The sequence below is a fragment of the Topomyia yanbarensis genome, chromosome 2 (genome assembly GCF_030247195.1).
Source record: "Topomyia yanbarensis strain Yona2022 chromosome 2, ASM3024719v1, whole genome shotgun sequence".
In the NCBI taxonomy this organism is placed as follows: domain Eukaryota; kingdom Metazoa; phylum Arthropoda; class Insecta; order Diptera; family Culicidae; genus Topomyia; species Topomyia yanbarensis.
Window position 1 is genome coordinate 301,321,729 of NC_080671.1, and position 20,988 is coordinate 301,342,716.

The 20,988-nt window shown below is 38.1% G+C and overlaps 1 protein-coding gene across 1 annotated transcript in view; it reads left to right on the forward strand.

Moving 5' to 3' along the window:
- The first annotated feature begins 4,681 nt into the window (after positions 1 to 4,681).
- Positions 4,682 to 20,988, forward strand: part of LOC131683385 (abnormal cell migration protein 10) — a 164,597-nt gene continuing 148,290 nt past the window's right edge. Inside the window, exon 1 of the mRNA XM_058965310.1 lies at positions 4,682 to 5,251. The gene's annotated coding sequence lies outside the window, so the exon portion shown is untranslated. The remainder of the gene's footprint in view (positions 5,252 to 20,988) is intronic.

Below are 20,988 nucleotides of genomic sequence, written 5' to 3' on the forward strand. Positions count from 1 at the left end.
AACTATGCATGCCTCAAAACTAACGGTCGCATAGTTTATTTCATAACGAATAGATTTGTTGAAGATCGCATATTGATTGGAGGTTCCCCGACAAAGTTGTTTAACTTTGAAGACCAACCAATTTTTTTGAAATTTCCTATTTTAGGCATGTGCAAGAAAGAGAGGCAACACATAACTTTATATGAGAATATCTTTATACTGCAAAACCGGATCAATATTGATTCTTACACCTTAAGCTATATTTCTGCAGATTTTGGGATGCACAAGATGATAGTGGCATTTTGTACTGAATTTATTGTTTCAATTGCCTATTTTTCATATATTTTCACATACAAACTTGAAAACTCTTGTGAGTAAATTAGAGTTTTCGAATAAAGCTCATATTTTGCAAGTGGTATGTGAAGCCAATTACCGTTCGATTTAACAGTGTTCCGAAAAAAGTCAAAATTGTTGCCGGTCTAATACCCAGGTTGACGTACAAGGTCTGTATTCATTTATGGGTACAAACCCTTTACCCATTTCATAGGTTATTCCACTATTGAAAATGCGTAGTTTTCTACGCATTAATGGGTACACGGAAACGAAAAACTACCTAAAATTGAGTTCCTTTGACTCAATCTCGTGGTATCGTGGGGGAACTTAAAATTAGGTAAACCGTGTTGAAGGTAGTTTCCATTTAACCACACACAAAAAAATAATGAAATTTAAACGACATGTAAATCAATACGAATGTAAACATGCAAAGATTGAATCAAAACTTCTGATTGAAAATTACGTTAAAATCAATGCACTCGATTGGAGCATCAAAAAGCATACAATTTTACACTTTCATTCGTGTAATATTACATGTCATTCATTTTACAGCAATAAGCGTGTGAAAAATACATTAAAGTGCATTGGTTTTCCGTTTGAAGGAGCTGTAATTTTCAATATACGTGTAGAATTATAATAAAATTCGTTGAAGAAAGCACGACAAGTTGTGTGGATTTTTGGTGGAACTTAATTTTACATTTATGTTCATGCTCCAAATATGTGCATGAAAATAAACTTAAAATTACAAAATATTTTTTTCTGTGCACGGCAAAAATTACAACTCATTGATAGGTTTTTTATACTCAAATTTAAGTTGAATTTACCTAATTTTGAGTTCACCCCAAACAACTCAAAAGTACTTTCCTCCACGGAAGACCTCGACTGAGTCGAATCTCTCTTTTTGTTTTTGACAACACTAATAAGTGCGAAAGCGACGCACAACTCAGAAGTACGTTAAAAGAACTTATTCTGCAGGTTGTTTTATTTAACCGTGTACTTTATTTTATCAGTGCAGTTTAGTATTGAGCTGTCACTCTGACGGTGAACCGAGTTCATCGCATTTAGATGGTACAGTCCAAAGAGAATAGGGAAAGAGACGAATAGTGTGAAACCAAAAATACCTTATTGAGCAGACCAATCGTGCAATGTAAATAAACATTGCTCATTCCTGAGTTAGAGGAGATAAGTATTGTACATCTATCAAAAAAGAAATTTGAATTTTCGTCAGAATTTAGTTCAATCGTGATTGTAAGGTGCATTCTAGAGTATATGTATGAGTAAAACAAGTTTTAGAATTATTTCATCTCTTTGTTTCGAAATGCACATCTTTTGATAAACAAATCCAACGATCGACGTACGGTTTGTTTTCAAAATATAATAGGAGTCATTTAAAGTGCTGCCTGTGGAAGCAGTTGCCAAAATTAAAAAAAAGTGTTAAAATCATCATAAAGGGAGTGTTGCCGTTTTGACTGATTTTCACTCTTTCCCTATTCTCTTTGGTACAGTCGTGTTTCGCTGGTTGGACACTTTAACTGGCCCGCTTTTTAGCTGGACCTCCGCTAGTTGGACCGTTGCCCAACAAAAAAGCATCTGATTGTCAAAATCTCATGTCAAATTGATTTTGATAATCTATCTAACAATCTTTTACGTGACTAATGTCTTTGGAGAGTTTTTGACATTTTTCAGTCGGTCCAACTAGCGAATTAAATTCGTTAGTTGGACATAGGCAGTGGCCCAACCAACGAATCAGGACTGTACATGGGAAACCTTTGACCACTCTTTCTTGAGTTTACCTTTGTTAAAACTGCATCGCAAAGTACCAAAAATACCACATGGCATTATGATCATATTGTCACTAATTATATAAACTTCTGAATTGGAATGCTTGTAGTAACAAAATATTCAATTCGAATGCACTATAGCAACGAAAAATTAACTTATGCTTTATTCATTCATAATACAATGAAGACCCGTTTTTATCAGCCTCTTGGTGAATTTTAGGCTGATAAAGCCGGGACATTGATAAAATCGGCACATATATTTTTCATTCTTTTTAAGAAACTCTTAGCTCTTAGAACCTTCTTCTTTAGTCCCTAGATATCTCCTCATAGCCTTTTCTGATTATTACGCATGAACTTCCCTTAAGGGGATCCAACAGCGCAAAATTTAAAAAAAAATATTTTTTTCATATTTCGGATCTCTAAGATAAGAAAAATATGCTCAGGAAAGGATTTACTCGAATTCAATTTGGATCGACTGCTAGAGGCCATCAAACTGCCAACTATCAATTTTCATATGATGATGATAAAATAGGGTCAAAAAGCTGATAAAATCGGGGGTAGATAAAATCGGGGGCTGATAAAATCGGATCTTCACTGTATGTTCAAATAAATTATGAAAAACAAATCACAGCAAATATTTCGCTTTTTATTTTTTTCAAAATCTGACATCAAACGCACAAACAATAGCTCGTCAAATTTTCGTGAAATTTTCGTAGCATTACGCGAACAAATCAATTACAGCAAAAGTTTTATAAGTCTGTATCGATTGTGATTTGAATTCGAGTAGAAAATATTTTTTTTTGTCGAATATGATTATTTTTGCCTCGATTACTCCTACAAGAGGTTCTTAATTATGTACCTTCCGCCCTGTAGATTCATTTTTCAAATAATATCAACTGTTTTTTGAAATACCAGACTTCATTTAACCCACTGAAAATAAATCAGTAACTCACCATACATACATAGTTTGCCATACAATGGTTTACCAGAAACGTTTCATTGCTAGTGTGCTACAAATCTATCTGTGCATAAAGAGCGAACACGAAATTATTGCGACACATTCGACAGGGCATAACTTTTTTACCATTGGGTAGAAATCAACAAAATTTTGCCCACTTTCTCATTGATGTGTATTGTTTACATGCTGTCAAACTCGAAGTCGTGTTTTTCGATTCAACGAAAATGGAGGTGAACCAACGCGAGTCGAGAAAACAAATTCTTTCCAAACACCTGGAATTTCCTGATCTGTTGCACCGGCAGTTGGGAAAAATGTTGAACATTCATCATTCAACCGTCTCCAGTGTGTTGAAGCGGTTCTAGGAGCGGTTGACGTTGGTCCACGGCAAAGGAGCTGGAAGAAAATCGAGACCGGAGAACTAAAAGACGGAGGGAAAGGTGAAGCGGATGATTAAAGCAAATCCCAAAATCTCAAGCCGTGATTTGGCTAAAAAGATCGGCATGTCGCAGAGCTACGTCCAGAATGCAAAGAAGAGAGCTGGACTACATACATACAAGGTACAGAACTTCCCAAACCGCGATGAGCGGCAGCAATCGACGGCTAAAACTCGGGCACGGAAGCTCTACGAGAAGATGCTGACAAAATATGGCTGCTGTGTGATGGACGACGAAACGTATATAAAAGCCGATTTTAAGCAAATCCCGGGGTTGGAGTTTTTCACCGGCAAGAACAAGTTCTATGTGGACGACAAATTTAAGAAGAAGAAAATGTCGAAGTTCGCCTCCAAATATCTCATTTGGCAGGCCATCTGCTCTTGCGGACTGAGGAGTGAGCCTTTCGTGACAAAGGGCACAGTAAATGGCGAGATCTACAAATCTAAGTGCCTCGAGAAGCGCCTTTTGCCGTTCTTGCAGCAGCACGGCGAAGCTCCGCTATTTTGGCCAGATTTGGCATCATGCCACTATTCTAAAAATGTCCTGGAGTGGTATGAGGCCAATTCTGTCCATTTTGTTCCAAAGGACATGAATCCGCCAAACTGTCCAGAGCTGCGCCCGGTGGAGCAGTACTGGGCAATGATGAAGCAGGAACTTTGGAAGAGCAAGAAGACAGTCAAAAACGAGAAGGACATGTTAAGAAAATGGAAAAAAACTGAGAGACTGGTACCGGATTACACTGTAAAGACTTTGATGGAGGGCATCAAACGAAAATGCGTTCAATTTTACACTCAAGGCTCCATCGATTAACTTTTCTTTTGATTTTTGAAGTAAATATATGTATAAAACTACCCTAAAATTTTGGTTTGATTTTAAACATTATAAGAAAATTGGCATGACATTTTCGGTGTCGCAATAATTTCATGTTCGCCCTTTAACGACACATAAATATGAGCCACCAGTGAACTGAGCAGTGTCAATCTGCCATCCACGTTTGAGAATCGGAGAGAGCTTCGCGAGAGAGATTTTCAGTTTTGTTGAGGCAGAACGATCCGAATCTATCTACGAGAGCGACGCTGCCGGATGTGGGTTGTCATATCTGGCGCGCGTGGAAACAGGTTTGTTAGGTGGTGCGGTGGCGTCGTTGTCCGTGTGAGCTTTGGGGAGTATCGGCTATGCTTTTCAGCGCGTTGTCAGTCTATCCTTTTCAGTGTACTTGGTAGGTTGTAGATTGTTGGTTTTCGTAAGTCTATGTTGTAGAGTGATCGAGTTTTAACTGTCGTGTTTTGCGTAAACTTTAATCTTGATTATTGATTATTAGCGCCACGGGACCGTTGTCGGAAATTATAACCCATTCGGTGAAGTGTTTTTCTTGAGAGATATAAGTGAAGTTGTTTCTTGGCAAATATACGCTCGATAAGGATTGGCTATATCAGTGTGTTATAATGCGACAGTGCTTATTTTGTCGTATGGAGATTCTCTCTGAATAAAGGATGAATCGTATACGCCCAGTTTCGCAATTGTGTGTGATGTCTTTCGTTTCCGTTTAATTAGTACAGAAGATTCGTGTTGTGAAATCTGTAATAATTGGCTATATAAGGCATTATGGAATTCCGGTGGTACCTGATAACAAAATGATGGAGGTTGGCAAACATGGAAAAGTGACAACCATAGGAGTTAAACAGTTGCCGATAAGACCATAACAACATTAGTTACAGCAAAGATCATTAACTCAGTTTACTCTGCAGAACTTGCTAACATTTAAGGTAACTCTAAGTTTTTTTCATTACATTAGATTTTAATTTTCAGCACAGTGCCGATCACATATATTAGACGTTTATTTATCTGGAGTCAAATATATATTGATTGTTTTGGTTTGTTTTTTTTTTTAATTTTTTGAAAACGATGGTAAATACACCTTTGTTATTTTATTTTTTGTTTGCTGTTTGTTTGGTCTAGTCATAGATGGATGGTTGTTCGTTGATGGTGAAATAGTAGATTAAGTCTACCCTGACAGTACATTTCTACATTTACCAAAAATGTAATGCGGCAGAACATTAATCAATACTTCACGTTGCTCAAAAACGACTCCTGCATGCGCTGTATCGCTACAGAGTAAGGTGCAGGAAGCCTGTCGTTTGAGCACAGACTAACAGACATAACACTATAAGGGAATTCCCTCAAAAAACATCGATCCGACAATTTTCCCAGAACACTAGCTCCACCTTTTATTCACAGTCCCAAACACTAATTTACTGGTGGGTTACCCCTCAGGTTTGGGAACAATTTTTCACTAGTGGTCTATCCCCCATAAGCTTGTTCATATGTCAGTGGCGCCATAATTTCAAATGTGGCCACAGTCCCAACTACAAATATATTTAAAATGACCGTTGAAGCGGGCGAAGCTTTGTTTTTGAGTGTTATGTCTGTTAGTCTGTGGTTTGAGATCCAACCAGAAAGAGCCCTCAGTGTCAGTAGGATCGAAGCATTAGCCTTGCAATGGTCCAGAACACGAAGAATCGCCTGCAAAATCTGTTTAAATAAAGGTAAAAAGAAATTCTCAAGATGTATGCTAAGGTTTTTTTTTTGCTCACACCTAATAAGATAACTGAGCTGGAATTTTGATTTCTTGACAAACGCCATTCTTACGCGAACTAATAGGAGTTTCGAACATTAAAAATGTTAAATAAAAAATAATTTAATAGTGCTTATAAACATTTTTCGTTTGAGCAAAGTAAATAAAAGAAACTGTGTGTCGCAGAGTACTATTCGTTACACTGTGGTAGTATGCAGACGAATTAAGTCGTGACAGAATTTGGACACAACGATTCACACTCTGCCCATTTTAGCATCACAGCCAATGTTTTCTTTCTCCTTTTCAATTATCATATATTCTAGTCTTATGAGGTACTTTTGCACCACAGAAAACGTTTCAGTCGATATATTCTGACAGCAACGTGTGTTGTGTACTAAGCGCACATCTGCTAAAAGCGCCCGATTCCTTAACTTCTTTGTGAAAAACTTTCATCATAATATCATAGGTTGACATAGACGGACATTGAGGATTTGGATGCATAGCGCATGTGAAATGCCAACTAGATACATAAGTCACATTGTGTCGATAAGTTTATTTATCTAAAGACGATGTACTTGATCAGAAAGATCAATATCAGAGTGCAACTGTACAACAGCGCAAATGATAGGCGATTCTAAGGTTATTGTTGAACATTTGCTATATATTATAATGAGATTAGTTTTAGACATTATATTGAACAGTTTGTTGCAGTAAAGATATGAGATATCAGATTGAAATGATATAATGTGTAAAAAATCTTCTCAACCAAATTTGCATTCGCTACGAGCACCAATTACAAAATATTGAAGAGATATGTAAAGCGACAATCAAGGTTTGCAAAGATTTCAGACAAATTTAGGACATGTGCAACGCTGATTGTGAGCCGTGGTACTTTTAAAATGACTTGTAGCTCATCAACTTACTTGATGCAACGTTATTTGTACAAGAAGTGTTTAGAATAATTATTTCTGTTTCTATTAGATTCGCAGTTTGTACGACCAAATCGGCTTATGCTTATGAGCAGAAATTAAATTAATCGTACATGGTTATAGAATGTATAATTTTCTGTCGAATGTACGAAGTGCTCTACACTTATTCACTATACTACACTATAGAGATAATATTCTTCCCATACAATGGAAAGTCCGTAAAGTATATGTATTTTCAGACACCTAATAAATTTCATTCGATAGTGCTTCGCAGAATTGATACAATTAATATGTACTACGCGCTACTGACTAACAACTAGCCAATATTCACAAAGGATTCCTCCCCCTTTTACGATTTGCTATCATAGTTGTATTCTAAGCATTTATGTATGCGTCTATGAAGTATCAACAAGTCGTAAATATCAAAATCTTCATCCATGTGGAGAGCGTAGACATTTATGGATCCAGCGTTAAGCATATCGACAGTCCGCTTTTGTATTTTAATTAACCCCACTCATGCAATTTTAATTGTTTTGCGTCAACTCGCTTGTTTGCGTGCAATCAATTGCCGCGGCATTTCAATGGAAGATGAAGTAAACTGACAGATCAATAGAAATCATGATGAGTGATTGGCCCATTGTAAGACTATTCGACAACGTTTACTAACTTATATTACAAATACTTGTAATATACAACAAAACTAATCCAATGCTTCTCATTAACGGAAACGTATTTTGTATCCTGTGGAGTTATTATCACCCCACAAATTCCATTATGGTAACATTAGTGAATATAACTTTCAAAACAGAGATAATCCATCGATCAAAATGTTAACAAAACTTCAAAACATTTCATCGAGAAATTCAAATAGTGACAAATTCACATGAAACTTAATTTTTGTGCCAAACATCGGCATTTTTATCGAGATCAGCACTCAGCAAAGTGTGATATTTATTTCCGAGTCTTGTTCGGGTTTTATGAAATTTTATACTTTCGGTCATTTTCATTTCATTTTCTTGTTAGTGGTTACGTCTACAGCGCACTTAGTCACTTTTTTGTAGTCAGGTAAATTAACGTAACCTCTTGATACGAACTAATGCTACATTTTTTTAGATCGTCGCATTCTATTTTGAAATATTGTATTTTTCTATTCACTGAAAACATTTCTTTTATTGACGCTAGCTCCAAGAAACGAAAACACTATTTGTGTTTTTTAAGCAAATCTAGTGTTTTCGTTTTTTGGAGCTAGCGTCAATCCGAAGCTAGCTTAGTCCTGTCAGTGATGTGGTGTTTTCATGAGCCCATTTACAACACCCATTTTTTAATAGTAAGGTTTAAAATCTTCAAAAGCTTGTGCTACGTTCCTCCCTAAGGAGGAAAAATTGAGTAAACACTAAAATTTCTCCTCAGGGGGGAAATTTTCGGTGAAACCACTCTTTGTACGTAAAGGGGAAAAATCCTAACTTAACAAAGTCGTCATTATTTTGTTCAAAAGCCTGGCTTATAGTGTATTGACGCGGTGTGGGACACGCGTCTCACTTTCGTACTTAACCACTAAAACACTCCATAGTCTTCTTGTTTTGCCCTTCTTCCCAACGAAACTACATCAAGGTATCACTTTGTGGGGGGCTCGTTGTTCTTTCTTCGCACCTCTCTCTTTTGCCCACGAGTTTTTCGCAACTGTCGTGGAGACCCACTTAATCCATGAAATGGTTCGACATTTGAGCCATTTAGCTCTTCCTTTGATTTTCGTCACCATCCATTACGTCGCCATTTAGCTCCCGTCTTAGTGAACCGTTTAGCTGCTGATTTCATTAACCATTCAGCTCCTGTTTTCGTGAGTCATTCAGTCCCCAGCCTTATTACGGTCTATTCGGAGAGTTCCGGCGGTGAACTCATCCTACTTCGACAGAGAGTTCCCCGACGGAGGAATTTCTCCCGACACCGATACCCGCTTTCATGGGCCATTTAGCTCTTAAGTTTATCGAGATCTACTCGGATATTATCCGGCGGTGAAACTACGTCTGTGAGTTCCCCGGCGGCGGAATTTCTCCCGGTACCCACGTCTGTTTCGTGAGCAAAGTAGCTCTCAGCTAAATTAGAACCCACCCTACTGTGTATTCCTCGGCGGTGGACTTTTACCGATCCCCCTTGTGTTCGTGAGCCATTTTGCTTCCGGCTTCGTCCCGATTTACTCGATCTAGTCTCCGGCGGTGGACTTAGCCTACTTAAAGGGCCAGACAGCAGGTGCCGAGGTCCGTCCAGCGGTTCTAGGTGGAGCGTAGCTACTGGTTCACTGGCGCCCCAACGACTCACTGCTAGCTATTCGACGCGATTTACTCGATCTAGTCCCTGGCGGTGAATCTAACCTACTCGCGAGCTACCCGGTAGGGTGTCGAGGTTGGTCCGGCGATTCCGGTGAAGCCTGGCGTCCGATTCGTTGGCGCGCTGATGGCCCCAACCCGGTGCTTTATCGCATACTACTCTACTGGTCTACGGTGATGGACTCCGGCGGAGAGCTTCCCGACGGCAGAATTTTTGCCGAACCCTATTTTCTGTTTCACAGCGGCCTTCTAGTCGGCGGTGCTGCTTTGTTAGTCCTTTCGCTACTTCTCTGCAGTTCGGAGAGTATTCTCGATACTACTCTGTTGATCGCATCCCTGATGTGCGCATCGTGGTACATCTCTTCGACGATATTGTTACGCCAGGCATACACCTTCCAACTTCTGCGAATCTAGGGCATTCGAAGATCACGTGTTCTGGTGTCTCATGCACGTTCACACACTCCGGGAAAAGGAATGACGAAGCATGTCTAAACCGATGCAGGTACTTCCGGAAGCATCCTTAGCCGAGCAAAAACTGAAATCATTCCTGGCAATGACGCATATCGCCTCCGATGATATCGTTCTGTACGCGCTCGCGATTCTTATTATCCCAACCCTATCAACCGTTTTCATGCTACTGATTCTGAAGCTCAAATTTCTAGCATTTGTATTAATACCCCCATACATTTTGAGCGGCATCTGCCATATAGCTCGATTAAATAATGAAATAGTCTGGCACCCTCCCTAATACGGTGAAAATAGGCGCTATGCTCTAGTTCTCGTTCGAAAATGACAGTGAGTAAATATTTTCTACGGGGATTTTAGTGTATTCCTTAACCTTTCGGAAGCATTGTAGTGCACTGAATTATAAACTGAAATTCAGGCGATATCGTTTTAGGGTTTCAGTCTCTCGCCTAAATGTAGATAATGGCGCGACTGTGCCGATGAACACTTGTTTGTAATCATAATATATATCTACTTTCATTAACAAAAAAGTCATAAATTACTAAATGGTCAACTTTCCAATGTTGTACGAGTATGGATTTGAGCCGCTTTCAAAACAGGAAATAATCTTTAATGTGTCGTGAACGAAAAAAGGCACGTTCTAGATTGCAACTGATGATAACATGATAAGTGACAATTATAGAGATGCAAAGCGCGATTAGTGACGTACATTTTAATACTGCGTTTCATTTTTATATTACTATGCATTTGAGTTTTTGATATGTTATATGAATTCTTAAAATACAATTGAGTTCGTATACTTAGTTTGTCCAAAAAGACTGGTTTGTTATCAAACTGCATTTCATTTAGCTAGTTGCTATAAATTAGCTTACTTGCAAGCCCATTTGTCCTTGAGTTTTAGTGATTTTTGGCTCGATAGATGAAATTAGCGGTAACCATTCACGAACGAGCTTCGGTTAAATGTTTTAAAGTCGGTTATTTCCGTTATTCGCTGCTTTCAAATAATCGGAAATAAAAATTATAGTGAAAGAAAATATTTTTAGACTTTAATTGCTTTGATTGGTCTGATAGCGCTATTTTATTCGCCTAAAAGATATTCTACGGGTGGGAGATATTTGTTCAATTGGCCTAGCAGCGATGTTATGCACCTCAGAGCAAATAAAGAGAAGAATAACAAACGCTCTTTGCACTTTTCATGCGAACCACCGCTCTTCTGTTTCACAATAAACCTCTTCACTCCGATGCGCGTTGCTCCCACACGTGTATTCTACTCCATGGCTGCACGCCACAAAGAGTAGAAATAAAGAGGCTCTTTAGTGTGTACATATCTTGGTCCCACGCGCACGTAAGTAGAGAAGGCAACCAAAAAACATTTTTAAAACGATCTTCCGATCAAACTTTATCTGAATTGTAGTTTGATTCGCCTTCCTACCTGCTTTCCAGTGAGGGAAGGCACAAAAAAGTGGCTCTTCAAGGTGACTCTTTGAACGAAATTGTGCAGCTCTTGGTGCACAGATCTTACGCTTTTTCGTTTTCAAGTTTCTCTTTGTGCGGTAGTTCTGCACATCGCAGTGTTTTTGTGCTGCTCTATTTTAAATCGGTGCATTTCACTCTTTGTGGCTCATTGTGTGAGCAAATAACAAGCCTGGTTACTAGTACAGAACTTCATCAACTAAATATTTCAGTCAATCCAAGGAGACGGCTGCACCCTGATAATCATCTTTTCTCCCGGTGTTGATATGTAGTCTCCCGAAAAGAAGGCATGCGAAAAGCTTGAATAGCAGTATTCGACTAAAATCCCAATTTTGTTCAAGATTTGCGGCTCGATGCATGAAAGTAATGGGAACCAATCATGAACGGGCTTCGGTCTGAAGTTTTAAAATCGGCTTTTTCGTTGTGCTTGCTACTTCCCAACCAGCGGAAATAAAAAATGATGGCCTCTGCTAGTAGCATGGAACGACACAAACTACTTGAATCGTAATCCACCAGCCGTGCACAGCTCACAAATGTTTCCTTTTTGGTATTATAGGGGAAACCGGGGCCAGTTGGCGGTGTTTTCAGATTTCATTTTTTACCGCTTTGATTTTAGTAGATCTTTCAAAATATAGAACACGTTGCATGAAAAAGCAAACTGTTGCCAACATTTCTGAATTTTATTTAGTTGTTTGATTCATTATCTGTGTACATGTAATAAACGAAATAAACGAAATTTCTAGAGACAAAACTATGTGTCACGGAAAAGCCCCAGCTCCGTTATATTTCAGTGTCAATACCCCGGTATTTTGACTTCGGTGCGTACTCCATATTCAAAAGCAAATTGTATAAATTCTTTAGGCGATTGGCCAAAGTAAATGTCCCCTGCATTGACGAGAGACACAAGAAAAAGCTTCTCTTACTTTGGAGTGAATTCCAGAAATGAAAATATTTGGTGACTATTATTGCATTGTAACTAGTACCGCCAACTTGCCCCGCGTGCGTCACCGCCAACTTACCCCAACCACATATTTTATGAAGAAGGATTAAAAAAATTACTTTTGTTTAAGGATAGGTGTAATATCTATACGGATACTGAAAACTCTTTTCACGCACTATCGAAAAATTTAAGCATTCGGGGAATAGATTGACAATCACCTCAAATAACACAAAATGTTTAAAATTAAGAAAATTTGCAAATTATGCCCGAAAACACAATATCGCCCACAACTTCTTCAAAACAAAATGTTTTGCAACAAAAACACATTGGATAATGTGTTTCACATTACTTGAGGTACACATCGAGAGTTTTATGTCTATTAGAAACGGAGAAAAGGGGATTCCGCCAACTTACCCCAACCGCCAACTAGCTCCGGGCTCCCCTACAGTCTTTCTAGGAGATGCCCTGTTCTCTTCAAATAGAAACAAAGCGAAACTATATTGAAGACTTTTCATCATTTTAGTGTTCGGTTGGTGCACCCTATTGGCGGTTCTGACAGCGAGTTTTCACTTTTTCTGAGCCGTTTTCGGAAGACATCTCAAAACACTTTTTCGTGATTAATACATATCGTACATATTCCAAAACGTAATGCTACATTGCTACACAGGAAAATTAGTAGTATTTTTTCTTGGTTTTGGTATTCTTCTCTATATAAAAAACCAGTTAACAAATTTTCTATTGCGATTAGAGCTATGTTCACCTGTTAAAACATGTTAAGATATGTGTAAGGAACATCCTTTGATGATATGTGGGCATGTAGGGACTATTACATCAGAGTGTAAGTGATGTTACTATGGAAACATAGCAAAAACACGATTTTTGATTGGAGACACCTCTAAATCATCTCCAAATGAGGACATTTTTGGCGAAAGTTCTTAAATTCACACCTAGAACAAAAATTTGACCTGACCCATGTATATTTCAAAACTTTTTCAAAATGTGGAGAGGTCTACTACACATATATTCGACAAAATAGCAAAGGACTTGAATAATTACATTCAGTACAACAAAAGATATAAACATTCCAAAGCTTACAGCTTACTTGCCTTTCCTTACGACATTTTGAAACGGGGTCCCTATGTTGAAAGGTATGTCGTTAGTCACAACAAAATAATTATTCAAGTACATCTATTGCATTTATGAATTGTGCTAAGGTGTTATTATGATATTGCGAACAATTTGTCTGTGCTCTAATACACTCGAACACGTGAGTTTTGATGTGATTAAAAAATTTAATTTGCTTCTTATAGATAAATATATCAAGTATAATTGCACATAACATTTGAAAAAGAACCTGGGAATTGTTTCTTGAAACTAATTATGCCTCCTAGGGTAATCTAGAAACTATTTTTCTCTGCAAAAATTTACCAGAGCTAAATTAAAACAAATTATGTGTGTATGTACCTTAGACTTATATATTCATGTTTATGTTTCGCCATGTTAAATATCGATAACCCTGCTTAGCTTTCTATTTTGGCTTCTGAAATGAAATGCTGCTATTTCTTTCACCTAAATAGTTGACGCCAACATATTACGCCTCTCACAAAATACCAAGTGGTAACAAGATGTAGCCTTATTGCCATAATCCCCAATACTGGCTTAAGGTGAGAGCCCTTACGTGAAACAGTAGTGGGACGTAAAAGGTATTAATTTCAACTGGGATCTTATTTCTTAGTGTGGTAACAAGTTTTAGTGCAACATGTGCACCTATATGGAAAACTGACAGTGGTGGCTTATTTTACGTCTAGAGTGGGTTTGCTATTAACAAGTGAATTTTAGTTGATATTTTCTAGTGTTATTTTTTAAGGCTCAGCAAAAAATTCTATTCATGCTGCTAAAGCAAATGCGTGACTTACCGTCGCGATTCGTTCCGCCTACATCTTGCATATGTAAGTTTTTTCACATATATTGCTTCGGATACCTTGAAGCTTGAAAATTTAAACTCATCCAAATATACTTAAGATAGTGAATCGGGACAAAGGCATATGTTTAACTGAAAGAAAAGTGTATATTTCAAAAATCTCTTGAGGGGTGATAGTGGAGCATATTTGGCGATTTTCTTCTATGCATATGATCAAGACTCAATCGTTAAAAGATATTGAACTGTTGCTGTAATTAACTCAATAGTCTTAAAAGTTTGGAATCTGCTTATTTTTCAAAACATTTTTATGTGAAAAAACCCCGTTTTTTGTAATTTTATTTTGTGTTATGTTTTTTAATTTTTTGTGAACATTTATGAATTTGCAGCATATCACCACAGAAGGAGAATAGCTTAGACTGTGCTACAGTGAAGTAAAGGATTAACTCTGGAACAATGACTTCCAATGGCCTGACAGTCACTTGTAGTTTTCCATTCAGAAGCTTTAATGTAAGATTTCTTCCTCACGGGAAATGTCGGTCGCATTTTTGGTGCGCCAGCTTGAAGAATACATAGTTTGTTAAACAGGCGGCCTTGCTTTAACTGTAAGACTTTTCATACTACGAAAAAACATAATATTTATGAAACATAATATTTACCAAGCCAAATATTCCAATACACCTATTGCTTTCTTGCATTTTGATAAAGCGTCAGTATGATATTGTTTCAAAACACTAAATTTTAACGATTTCCTTTAAGATGCTATTATTTACCAAAATAGGAATCATAGAATTAAAAAAAGTTGTGTCTGCTATTTTTGTTCAAGTATACTGACCTTTTATGTGATTAAAACGTAAATAATTGTAATTAGTTGCAACAAGATAATATATCAAGTACAATTATGCTCATAATATTTAAAATAAAATTTAGGAATTTTATTTGGTCACAAATTATGCATCCTGAAACAGCCTAAAAATCGTTTCATGATGATGAAGATGATATAAAAACCCTCCATCAGTGCATGGAATACTCCGGTGAATGCAGATTCTTTCAATTCTGAATTTCAAGGAACGGATCCATAAACAGAGTAATTTATACGTAATCCAAGGGAACGCAATTTTCAGTACTTGTTAAGTCACTGCCTGTTGATTTGTGTGAGGAGGGCGCGTCAATTTTATTACCGCTTATCAGATAGGCATGTTATTGGTCGTCAAACGGTGGGATAACAAAATTCTCACAAGTTTCCTATCTCATGCCTCCATGCGAGCCTAAGTCTATTGATGACATTTGGTCCTTAGACCGGCGACGATTAGGTGCTATCAGCCTTCTGCCGATAGTAGCAGAATGAGAGGGTGCGAACAGATCTTACAATGGCTCCAATAAGACCAATCTGACTAGTATCGATGATCATGGGTCAATACGTAGGTACTGAAAATTCGCCGCGTCTGTTTTTATGAACCTGATTTCAAGTTCCGTTATTGCTAACAAGCCCGTGCATCAGGTTAACAATCCTTTATATTTCCCTTCAGTGTTCCCTTCAGTGTTCGTTATTATCGCTCGTATACTTGTATTCCACAAACAATCCGATATGGAAAATAAGAAATACTTTCCTTGATTTATAGCATCTCACGCTATCTTTTTTCGAAGTTCTTGTGCCTGCACCGCAATCTATTACCAAAATTCGAGAAAGTATTGCAGGGAAATATATACAAACAAGGTTCAAAACAGGTTTTGTATGGTATGAAAGGTGGTTAGTTATCACGAAAAGTCCTATTTTTTCTATATAAAATGTTCCATAGCTTGAAAACTATACTGCTAAAGTAAACGGCTTAGACACTATTAATTTTGAGCACGAAAACGACGTTTTAAAACACTGTGGATTGGTCTAGTAGATTTTAAGTTATGATGAACACAGCAAAACACGCTTTTTGAGGCTCACTGTCACTTGCTCAATTTCCAGTATATTGCAACCAAAGTTTGAAAAAAAGCTCAATTGTTGCATTATCAAATGGAAATTGCAAAAAAATATTTGTACACTCTCTGTATCACCAAAATAAATTTAATTTCCAAAATTTTATATGTTCCCTTTCTTTGAGAAATATTCAGTAGCAGGCTACTGGTCGTGATCGTAGACGAGTGTACTGTACTCCGACAGATAGATTAACGATGGCGAATTTTCTCCAGAAACCGATCAACTTTAAATACACTCCTTAACTTACTACTCCTCCACATTTTCCTGTTATCTTGACATTTTCAACATTGTATTATTTGCAAGTATTAAAATAATACACATTATAAAAAACATGTGAAAGATATTGCAAACAACAAACAAAATACACATATCATTCATGAAGGTAATAAACCATACAATGTTCAAACTATCAGTTCTTTTTGAATATTGTTTTCCAACGATGGTTGTAAATTCTAATTTGGGACAGTGTATAATTTTACGGAGTTGTCATTTATATACTTCGCTTAGCACACGATTTTGGTGCAACAAGCCGTTTTCGCGATGTTTTTTTGTTTGCACTACGCCCTATAGAAAAGTTTGTCGCAACTCATATGTTACGGTATTGCAAAATATCAGTTTACCTTACTGGAATAACAATGCAAAGATTCAGTCATATTAGAAATGATCAACTCGAATAATAATAAAACATATTTGAGATAGTTGGAAAACTATATTACCAACGCTATGAAGAAGCTCACAAACCGGAGAGATGCAGTATGCATAACGTGCATTGCGGATAAAGTATTGTGTTGACAAGGCGAAACAAAATGCACAGCTGTTGTTGACTAGTCGTCTAACTTTTTTTTGAACATAAAGCAACATTTCCGTTCAGGCTACAAATTTGAAAAGAAAAAGCAAACCAAACGCCTGTGGATCTCAGTAAAGTCGCACGAGTAAACCAACATCTCTTATAAGTTGAACCGGTCGAACTGACTGGGTCGTTTGGTAGTCTTATTTATCGCATGTCGTTTGTCTCTCTGCAACTTTACTAACACGAATCGTACAATACGGCACGACACTAACTATTATTGGAGATCACGACGTGTTATGCATGTATATGTGCGTTTTGAAGTCCAAAAAATCGAAATAAAGTAATGCACGCGACCGCTGCCTAAATGTAAGAACCCGTCCAAAAGTTTCAAAAGTGATCAGACTGTATAAACATGTAAATCAAATACAAATCGTCAGCTGTATCGAAATTCAACATCTTCAAGTCAATCTTGGTAATGGTTTGGGAAGTGTTAGTTCCCTGCATTATTTGATGTTTATATATAGGGTGTCTCGCCCATTTTACCGCTATTATCCACTATCCATTTAAATTTGTTATTTAGAGCAGGATGCATTTTCACTGTTAAATGCTTTTCAATATACTGACTCGAACGGTATAGTGAATTTGGGGTACATACGTGATTCGGGTTTGTAACTTCTCTAAAATTTGAGTAGAGGGAAATTGGCGAAACCCTCAGCTGAATATATCATTTCCATGGTTGTCATGTAGCTTTGTTTTGTCTCTCAAAACTTTACGTTTCTCAATTTTCATGTGTGTGCTCTAGGGGCATATGTTGCTTCGGAGCGCTATTTTGCAATGGGGATACCCTCTTAACCAATTTATAGGTGTAATCTAGTTTCCTGAAACTTTGCTGAAGACATCAACGAAAGTCAGAAAATATTGTTTTTCGTCATTTTTGGGTTTGGGACCACGTTGAGGCGTCTTAATCGCACATGCGGCATTTCACTATAATAGACCTTTTTTCCAGAATATTTATTGAAATTTGTTGAATTTTTTTCATTGCCAAAACCAAGTGTATTTTAGATACTTGTAGCAATCGATAAAAATGATTTGAATTGTTTGGTTTACTTTGATGCAGGGTTGATTTTTGAAAATGTGCGGCATCTCTCCCTCGATTACCGTATGTGTTGGTCCATTTCGGACCTTTTGTCATAGATGTAATCTGACGCGAGATCGCGAAAAACCGTTTGGCAGGAAAGTATGCGCCGTCAGTCAAGCTTTCAGGAAAACTAGCTATAGCTCATAATTTACGTTTAGCTGATTTGGGCCAGCTTCCACTTTTTATTGTGCCTATATTTACTATTAAGTTTTACATATGAAAAAAACTTTTCAATTCAAAATCCAAAATTATGTAAAAACCAAATAGGAATAACTTCAAATTCACTTCTATCGAAAAAAAAAAATGTGCACATAAACCGGACTAATATAGCACGTTCTTACAATATATTTTTTTAGTCGATGTTTATCTTGAATGTATAGCGATATAAGATCTTTTGCATGCGATTTTTTTGTTTTTCTCCGGTTTTTATACCTTTCAGTTTTTCCGGTAGATAACTTTTTAATCAATTCTTATTTTGGTGGACCTCAGTCTGATTTTCACGTTCGATATCAACTGTAAGTCGACGAACGCCTAGGCAAATAACGTGAAAATATATTCATCACCCAGAAATGTGATCGAGTCAGAAAACACTAAAACACACCGTACGAGTATAAATATAGCTCTATGTTTATGTTTGTCGTTCGACGAACGGAACGCCAGAAAACGTGTGGGCAGCATAAGCATGACACGGATTAATACCTTTACATGCAGCACAAAGCACCTTTAATCTGTCTCTGATTTTTTTTTGCGTGAGCGTGAAGCGGTGCATATCTACTTGTTGGAGCGTTTGCCGGCGGGCAGTCAACGACGATAGCCTAAGTAAGACAACCGGCAGTAGACACATAGGGCCGGAAGGAGCGAAATGCCTCTTTTGCCACAATGATTGTATCGATGCATTGCAATGAGGTATTATTTGAGTTGTTTCTTTTGGGCCAGTAATGGGAAATTCCCGCAGCTATGATGACCAACCTAATGTTAGGATTATGACTTTCGCATATATTCCCATGGCTAACCATGATTTCAACATTACATAGCTGCTTGGGGCATCTAGGGGGCCGTTCATATACCACAGGGGCGGATCCAGAATAAAAAAATCGGGAGGGGTCTGAAATTTCGATTTTAAAATGGAAATTGTACAATTCGGATTACGTTGTAACCTTCTTCAAAGAATATCAGTTTGATTGGTCAAATTTGGTTTGGAATGATTTTTAGTTTGAAAATAATATAAAGTTGAAACTAATTAAAAATTTCTGGATCTGCACTGATATACCACGTGCACAAAAACACTTTCACTTTTGATCCCCTCCTCCCCTTCCGAGGACACATGATCACAACTACTTTCAATAAAACTGTAGGAATTTTCAATGAAAAAGGCCATTTGCAAAACAAAAGTTAACCTCAAGATCAGAGCAAACTAAATGGTGTTTTTCATCCTTTTTTCAATTTGAAATAAAATTTATAAAAGATCGTTGACAATCTTTGTTATTTGTTTGTTTTAGTCTAACAATTTTTCTGCTGATATATCAGTAAAAATGATGTTTGATTACTGAGACTCGGATAATATTTCAAAAAATATCCACCGTGACTACGTTTTAAAAACCTCATTCGGTTGGTCCAATCGTAGCACCATACAAAAATTCCAAGGTTGCCAAATCGCACGAACGAGGTAGCCAACAGACATTACCATTTTTGATATGATTCGTATGTCGAACGTCGCCGTCAACAAATAGATGATACCAAATATTTGTCGAGTGGAGTGCGCCAATCTGCGGTTATTGCGGCCCATACTATTATTTGTGGTGGATGCTGTCTCCTGGTGGCCAACCGTTGACTCAAATTCTTGTATGAACGGTCGGTCCAGTAAACTCTATCGTTTTGAGAGTTTGAGAATTGCCTTATTAAAAAATGTTTTCGTAAGAAAGCACGAGGTTCAGCTCACACAATGTGCACAAAGAGCGCAATACACCGATGAAAAATAGATCAGCACAAAAACACTGCGACAGAACGAGTCGCGCCTTTACGAGAGTAACATGTTTATATGATTGCTCTTACAGTAAAACTTCATCCAACCAACCGTACAAAGGAATCAAATTAAGTTTAAGTTAGTGTGAGTGCCACATTTCTTTATCGTACTGACGGAGGTAGAAGAAATGAACAGCGACCCCGAAGGGGGCTCCAGGACATTTGGCTCTAGATAAGGGCCTTTGTCCGGTCAGAAAAGGGTTCCGATTACCGCCGGAGTCCCGCAGGGCTCGATCCTAGGCCCGGTGCTATGGAACCTCATGTATGACGGGGTTCTGAGACTGAAGTTCCCTCCTGGGGTCAAGATCGTCGGCTTTGCCGACGACGTAACCTTGGAGGTCTACGGGGAGTCAATTCCTGAGGTAGAACTAACCGCAGAACACGCGATTAGCACGGTGGAGGAATGGATGAGCGCGAGAGGCCTGGAGCTCGCTCATCATAAGACGGAGGTAGTTATCGTCAACAACCGCAAGTCGGCACAACATGCAGTTATCCATGTGGGAGAAGTCGCGATCACTTCACAGCGAAGTCTGAAGTCTCTCGGAGTCATTATAGACGACAAGCTGACCTTCGGCAGCCATGTCGACTATACGTGCAAGAGAGCGTCGACTGCTGTTGCGGCACTATCGAGAATGATGTCCAACAGCTCAAAGGTGTGCGCCAGTAGACGTAGGTTACTGGCAGGCGTTGCCGTATCTATCCTCAGGTACGGCGGCCCGTCATGGTCAAGAGCACTGAGGGTAACCAGTTACCTACGGAAACTGGAGAGCACCTACCGCGTGATGTGCCTCAGAGTGATATCTGCCTACCGCACGGTATCACACGATGCATCCTGCGTGATAGCGAGCATGATGCCAGTCGGGCTGGTCATTCGGGAAGATGAGGAGTGCTTTGAGCTACGTGGAAATAGGGGAGCCCGCGAGCGCACCACGGTGACCTCGGTCGCCAGATGGCAGC